Source organism: Apus apus, chromosome 2 (genome assembly GCF_020740795.1).
Source record: "Apus apus isolate bApuApu2 chromosome 2, bApuApu2.pri.cur, whole genome shotgun sequence".
NCBI lineage: Eukaryota > Metazoa > Chordata > Aves > Apodiformes > Apodidae > Apus > Apus apus.
In genome coordinates, this window is record NC_067283.1 from 661669 (window position 1) to 669270 (window position 7602).

At 52.5% G+C, this 7602-nt stretch overlaps 1 protein-coding gene across 1 annotated transcript in view; it reads right to left on the minus strand.

Annotated features, from left to right (window-relative positions):
* The window catches only part of DHX30 (DExH-box helicase 30), a 34277-nt gene extending 30573 nt beyond the window's left edge, over positions 1-3704 (minus strand). The window contains exon 1 of the mRNA XM_051610998.1: positions 3639-3704. The gene's annotated coding sequence lies outside the window, so the exon portion shown is untranslated. The remainder of the gene's footprint in view (positions 1-3638) is intronic.
* Positions 3705-7602: the final 3898 nt, after the last annotated feature.

Consider the following 7602-nt stretch of genomic DNA (forward strand, 5'->3'; position numbering starts at 1 on the left):
GGTTGCAGGCTTGCTTTGTCTCTGTGGCAATAGTCATTTGGGGATATTTTTTAAAAGCTTTCCAAGTCAGAATGCCAGAAGCCAGCAGACCCCTGCCATTGTTCCCCCTTTTCAAGGAAAAACAGGGGAGGGAAGAAACATGTGCTTTTGATAGTGTTCTTTGCTGCAGTTGTGTTAAACTCTCAATTTAATTAACATAGCTTTTACTCCAATAAAGAAAAAAAAAAAGAGTTTTGTTTTGGGGCACTTTATCTGTCACACTAAATACTAAACACATTTTAGGCCTTCTTTGACAACAGAGTAATGAGGATTTTCTAACAAACTTGGATCAGATGCACCAGGGTCCCCAAGCACACAAAGCTAACATTCCCTATCTGTATGAAAGGCTATTCCTGAGCTCACAATTCATATCCTAGAATTACTATGCCCCCAAATTATTCACTTTTGCTTTCAGGGAAACTAATGACAAAATTACTGATTACTTCAGTAAGCAAGGCCTAGAAGAACAGAACTCTGTGGACATGACACCTTGTTCAGCAAGTCACCTCCCCAGGGGCACATGGAAACAACCCCTCTGACAACAAGTCTGCACTGTGTCTTCCTCAGTGACCCAAGAAATAACAGAGCAGTTATTTGACTTGTTTAAAAATGAAAAACCATACAGGCAGCAGTGATTCTTGAGGCCAAGAGAGGAGAACATCCTTTGTGTAACTAACTCACTGCACTGAACAAAGTTAGGGAGCTCTTTTGTGGCAGCCCAGAGATTCCTAAGGCTGAAGCAATCGAGCGTGGAGGGAAGTCAGAAGAGGAATGCAAACTTGGAGTGCAAAGAGAGGACGCGCCCCCTCCACATGGGGATCATCCCAGCCTAGGCACAAACCCTCTTACAGGCAAGAGTGGTTTTTATAAATAGACGAGTTCAATATTACTCTGAAACGAAAGAGGAAGTCCTTGAACACTCTGAAGTCACTGGGGAGAGAGAACCAGGAGCATGACAGGGAACGTTCTTCAATCTAAGTCACAGGTGGGTCGGCCACATCTTCCTTCCACACTTGGAAGCAGGACAGAAATGGGGAAGCTGTTTGCTCAGAGACACAGTGTATTCCAGAGAAAACAGGGAAGCGAGTCTGCAACAGCCCTCTGAGGTAACATACCATGCAGGCAGATGAACTGCAGGGCTTGTCTACAGAGCACAACTACTGGAAGAAAAAAAAAACATCTCACCTAGGCTGGGACGGGCAGGAGGGGCCTTTCAAAACCAGTTAAAGCTGAAGAAAATGGTCATTTCAGCTCAAGACCAAGAAAAAAACAAAACTGAAAACCCTCCATGGTTCAGCTGACAAGATGAACAACCATGAGCCCCACTGACAAGCAAGACTCTAATATAAAGTTCTTGTTTATAATTGCACCTGTATCTCCCCAGTTGGGATGGGGACCCTTAATGGGCCACCAGGAACAGGCCCAAGGCTCAAAGAGCCCAAGTCAGACTGGGTGGGAGTGGGGACAGACAACAAAGGTGCTGAGTTTACACAATCCCAGTGAGGTCCATGAAGAGAGTCCAGCTCTTGCTGTCCCACTGATGAGAGATCCCTTTTCAATGACAGAACAGTACTTAAAGTTTGAGCATCCAGTAGACACGTGGTCAAAGCAGAGAGAGAAGAGCTTGGCCAGAAGAGCTTGCCCCTCCCTGGAAGTGTTCAAGGGCAGGTTGGATGGGGCTTGGAGCAACCTGGTCTGGTGGGAGGTGTCCCTGCCTGTGCAGGGGGTTGGGACTAGATGATCTTGAAGGTCCCTTCCATCCCAAACCAGTCTGGGATTCTATGACATGACAGGAAAGCTGAGGTTTAAGGAACATGTTATGAAGAGATTGGCCCCTGCAGCATCATCACTGGGTTACCTGGGACCAGACCTGGAATCAGGAGCCATCAGTTGTAGCACAGCACAGCCTGAGGAAAACCCCAGGGTTTTGTGGCTGAAGATCCTGATACCAAAAAAAGTGTTCAATGATGGCAGCAGCTTCACTGCTTATGGAAACAAAGGGGATGAACAGCCCTGAAAGGGGAACACGGTAGAAGAGTCAACTGTTGGGCTCTGATGACAGAGTAGAGATGTGGGGCCTCCTCAGGTGCTGGGTTTATGGAGAAGTGGAAGATGATGGCACAGGACTCTTAGGGACAAGGCAAGGGCACATTTGGAAGGAGAACCAACCCCATGTGATGATCAGGCTGCAGTCCCCAGTGCCTCCCACCTGGCAAAATATCAGAACTCCAGGTGGCAAAACAGACACTAAAGTTTGTTAGAAATAGACTTGCTGCCCCTGCTGTGAAGGCAAAGAGTGAATGTGGCACTGGAAACTCTTAGATAAAATCTCAGGAATTGGGTCTTTGTTGGGTTTCATTGATCCACTTGAATACAGCTACACATGGGTCTCAGGAGAAATGACATCCCAAGAAGAAAGTACCTCAAGATGCAGAGAATATCACAGAATTTCTGATCGTGTTCTACTGTGATATTCTAGCAGTGGGTGAAGAGGTAGGACCCATGTGCTTTGTCATGAGAACAAAGGAGAAACTGTTGTCTTACAAGCCATTCATCCTCAAGGATCACTTACACTGTAAAGCCAGTTGGACTTTCTGCTATTTGGGCCAAAGAAGCAGTGGGTCAGTTCAAGAAACCTTTCTTTACCAAATGTAATTCTGCAGGATTCCCATTACTGAGCCTCTGACAAGCCGAGAGGGGGAAAAATAAAGTGCTGGAGGTAGGAATGGACATCGGATGCTCCTGGGCTCATGAGATCAAACACTCTGGAATCAATGGGCAAGCCAGAGTGACAGCTCCCGTGTCCGCAGGGGGGAAAATGGTGCCACTAGTGACAACGGAGTGAGTTACAGGAAGGCAACAGAGAGACAAAACCATGAAAAGGGCTGCGAGCCATGCTGGAAAACAGCTCTACCACAGGAGCAAGGGCTTCCCGCGGCACACATCGGGACCCCGGGGCAGAGTCCCACTACCCGGGCCGCGCCGTTCCCGGGAGCAGGGCTCAGCCCCCCCAGCCCGGGCTCTCCCCGCCGGCCACTCGCCCAAGAGCCGAGGCGACCGGCGCCCGGGAGCTGGGCTGGACGGCTCCGCGCCCCCGCCGGCCGCGCTCCCTGGCTCCGCACCGCGGTGCCCGGGCAGCGGGGGCAGGACCCGCGCCCCCTCCCCGCACACGCCCGGTGCCCCACCAGCGGGGCATCCCCGCCGGCCCCGCCCGGCCGCGCAGGCCCAGGCCCCCGCTCGGCCCCTTCCCGCGGGCCGGGGCTCCCCTCAGGCCGAGGCTCCCGCCCCCCTGGGCGGGCACCGCGCCCGGGCTCGGCCGCGGCCCCATCTCCCGCGCCCCCGGGGCTCCGCGCCGCTCTTCGCCGCCGCCGCCCCCCGGCCCATCGCCTCAGCCCCGCGCGGCCCCGCCGGTCGCCCCGCCGCCCGGCTCGGTCTCGGAGCCATCCTTCCCCCTCCTTCCCCTTCCTCCCGCCGCCCTCCTCCGGGCCGCCGAGCTGCCGGGGCCTCCACCGCGGGTTCCGGAGCGCAGTCCCACCGGGCAGCGCACGGCCCGAGCCCCCCCGGGCGGAGCGGCGCCGGCCCCGCTCCCCGACACCCACCTCCTCACACCCAACTCTCTGGCGCCGGTCCGCCGCGCTCGGACCACAGCTCCCGGCAGCCCCGGCGATCCGCTGCCAGGGCACCCCGCGCCCGCGCCCGGATGTGAAACCGCCTCCCGCGCCGGCCGCGCGGGGCGGGGCCTGTGTCCATGGCAACGGGGGCGCCCGGTGCCGGTGCCCCGCTGGGCCCGGCCGCTGCCCTCACCTCTCCGCCCCGCAGCCTCCTGTCCCGCGGCCGTTTCTGCCGCCCCGTCCGCCTCAGCGCGGCTCCGAGGCCGCGGCGGGGCCCCGCTCGGCTGCCCGGAGCGGGAGGCTGCAGGGACACACGGTGCCCGTGGGGCGGCGGGGCCGGGACACACCGTCCTGCCCAGGCCGAGCGGGGCGCGGCGCTGCTGCGTGAGGCTCCGCGGCACAACGCGTGGCCAGGCCCGCCCCAGGCTGGCGGGGCAGGTTTACCGGCTGTGGGCACGGCGGGGACGGGAGCCCTTCCTGCGGGGCTCTGCGAGCCCTGAGCACTAACGGGGAGCTGGAGCAGCTCTGCTCTGGAGACAGGCTGGGAGAGCTGGGGTGTTCAGCCTGGAGAAGAGAAGGCTCCAGGGAGACCTGAGAGCACCTTCCAGTGCCTGGAGGGGCTCCAGGAAAGCTGGGGAGGGGCTTGGGACAAGGGCAGGGAGGGATGGGAGCAGGGGAAGGGTTTCCAGCTGGAAGAGGGAGCTGGAGCTGAGATGTGAGGGAGAAATTCTGGGCTGTGAGGGTGGGGAGAGCCTGGGCCAGGTTGCCCAGGGAAGCTGTGGCTGCCCCATCCCTGGCAGTGTTGAAGGGCAGGTTGGATGGGGCTTGGAGCAGCCTGGGCTGCTGGGAGGTGTCCCTGCCCATGGCAGGGGTGGGACGGGATGGTCTTAAAGGTCCCTTCCCACCCAAACCAGTCGGTGGTTCTGTGCTGCCCAGGCAGGGGCTGCCAGCACCGACGGGCTCAGAACCTCTAGCCCTGTTCTGGGCTGTGTGGGTGAGGCCGCTGCCTGCACGGGCAGCAGGATATAAGGAAGCTCTTCCCGGGCAGATCCAGCAGCCACCTCAGAAACGCTGTGTTTCACCTTGCCTGGCTCAGGGGAACTCAAGTGCATCATTAATGTATCCACCTATTAGCAGCAGCTTTAACCATGTTAATATTTAACCGATTTGCTGTATGTATCTATAGGTAGAAATTTAACTCCTGCTCATAAATGGAAACTTACTGGTTTGATGCAGTGAATATCCCCAGTGCAGATGCCGCCTCTCCTCCTGGAGCAGGCTGAACTGGAGTGGGCTAGTTCCTCCTCTGGTGCAGGACAAGGCTCCTTCTTGCTTCTTGCTGGATTAATCCTACTGTGAGCAAAGAGAAGCAGCATTTGTCCCCTGTGTTACTCAGGCTCTGGTTTGTACTAATCACCTAATTAAGCACCATGTGCAGCTCGAGCCACTGCCCAAAGACGCTGAGTGGCAACTTGTTAAATCCTGGGGAGATCTCCTGGCTTTTTAGTGCTGTTAGAAGCCAGAGCAGTGGGAATGTGCACTGGTGCAACAGAAGCATGGCCAGCAGGTCAAGGGAGGTGACTCTCCTCCTCTACTTGGCTTTTGTGAGACTCCACCTGGGGAACTGTGTCCAGTTCTGGGGTCCCCAACACAGGAAGGACACGGAGCTGTTGGAGAGAGGCCAGAGGAGGCCCTGGAGATGCTGGGAGGGCTGGAGCAGCTCTGCTCTGGAGCCAGGCTGGGAGAGCTGGGGTGTTCAGCCTGGAGAAGAGAAGGCTCCAGGGAGACCTGAGAGCACCTTCCAGCAGCAAAGGTGTGATGAGGGCACTGGAAAGGAAAGTCCTTTGTGTGTGCTGATTGGCATTGTATGGCTGAATCTGGCTACCTGAACTTGGAGAGCAAGGCAGACTTGGGAAAAGGTGGGCATAAATTAGGGGAAATTTTAATATTTTAAGTTCTGTGTGGTAATTTAACACTAAACATGGTTTAGATACAAGTTTTAGCAAACACCACCAACAGTTTATTTACATGAGTTCTTCAGTTGTTTTTTTTCTGGCCTTTTCTAGTCATTGTGATTTTTCATATCATCCAGATATTTATAAAATAAACTTTTCAGAGTAGTAATCCCCCAAAAAAACTTTGTTTTGGAGAGGCTGAAATGACATTTGAAAACTTTATTGCTACTTCAAAGCTTTTTAAATTGATTTGGTGGCCTTGGCAGTGCTGGGCTAATGGTTGGATTTGATGATCTTAAAGGTCTTTTCCAACCAAAACTATTCTGAGTGTTGAGATGCCCGGGATGATTTAAGCTTCCTGAGTGTCTTGATTTCTCACTGTGCTCTGCAGGCCACAGTGATCTTTGTGTCAGTTGTAGCCAAAACACAATGAAAAGAAAGTCACCTAAGGGTAAGAGTGTGTAAAACTGGAATTTCCTAAAATTTATCTCACAGAACCAAAAGTCTTGGTAACACAGAGTGCAGAGCACACGTGGTGTGGGAGGAAGGAGCAAGGAACACAGACAATTGGTATTTTCTTGCTTAGGGGTCTCCAGCTACTGCACCTTTCTTCAGAAGATGGAGCATCAAGTCCAGTCTTTTCTGTAGACTCTGAAGGCCAGAAGTTTAATGGGTAATTGTCATCCCCCTGTAGAGAAGAACGGGACAATAAAAGACAGTGTTAAGATCAGGGGAGTAACTGATGCCACTAGTACCAGCTTGGCTCCAAACTCCTGCACAATCATTCCAAAGCCACCTCTCAGGAACAAGGACAGCAGTTTGCCTCTGGGGCTTAGAGTGGAACTCTGCTGTGATACACTGACTTTGTCCAGAACATGTCAAATTTTATTATGTCATTTTAGTTCTTCACTTGCTTCCTCCTCCTTACACTATTTTTACCAGTATGACTTGGTAGTCTCTCTTCCAGGTAACCTAAGGGATGCTGCAAAGCCTGGTTTTAGGCTGGATCTAAATATAATTCCTTGTAACTCCAAAAGGAATCTAAAACCACAGGCAGTATTTTGAGTTTTATTGTGCTCCCAAGCTTTGCCTATCTAATAATTATTTCTGTTCTGAAAAAAAACACCACAAACCACATCCAGCAGAAGTACCAGAGAAGTCTGCTGTTTGTTGCCCTCTAGTTAACCAAGCTGGTGTGCAACCAGTGCAGCTCCTCTCTGTCTCCCTACCCCATCCACCACCTGGCAGACCTGAGATCTTCATCTAGACACCTAACATTCCATGGATTTTCACCAGCAACATCCCCTCAACTGTCCCTCCTCCATGAGCCCCTCCTGCCCACCAGCTGCAGGACAGACAGCAGGATGGATTAAAAGCCACAGAGGCCCCTGTGTGGCTGCTGTGCCTGAGCCCACACCACCACCTGGTTTCACTCCTCATCTCCACAGGAAATTTGGTTTTTAAACGCCTCAGTTGAGTTTACTTGAAACTAGTTAGCTAGTTTAAAGTTCTCAGGAAAGGTGCCAAGAGATCAGCACCACCTGAGGGGCAGAGCTGCTTTAGGAAAAACACTTGGAATAGAGACCTCTCAAGTGGATAGATCTGTTTCCCAAATGAAGCTCCTAACAAATCATGAAAAATGTTTGTATTTAAAACAAAACAAAACACACACAAAATTAAGATTCTGTTTTTTGAGACTGAAAACTTATATATATATATATATTTTTTTTTTTTTTCCCCCAGAACTGTTCAGTTTTCATTCTTCTTGTAACTGGTCATTTTGGTTTTCATTTACTGTCTTTTGTTAGAACCAGACATTGTAGCTCTCATTCAGTGAATAAGCAGCTGCTCTTTTTAGACCTTTTAAGATCTAACACCTTTACACTCCAGGTATGTCAGACCTCCGTGCAGGCTCACTCATACCCCTCTGTGTCTGCTTTTTCATTCTTGTTAACTTTTTCCTTCTTGCAGTCCTAAAACCAAAGGACCTACTACTA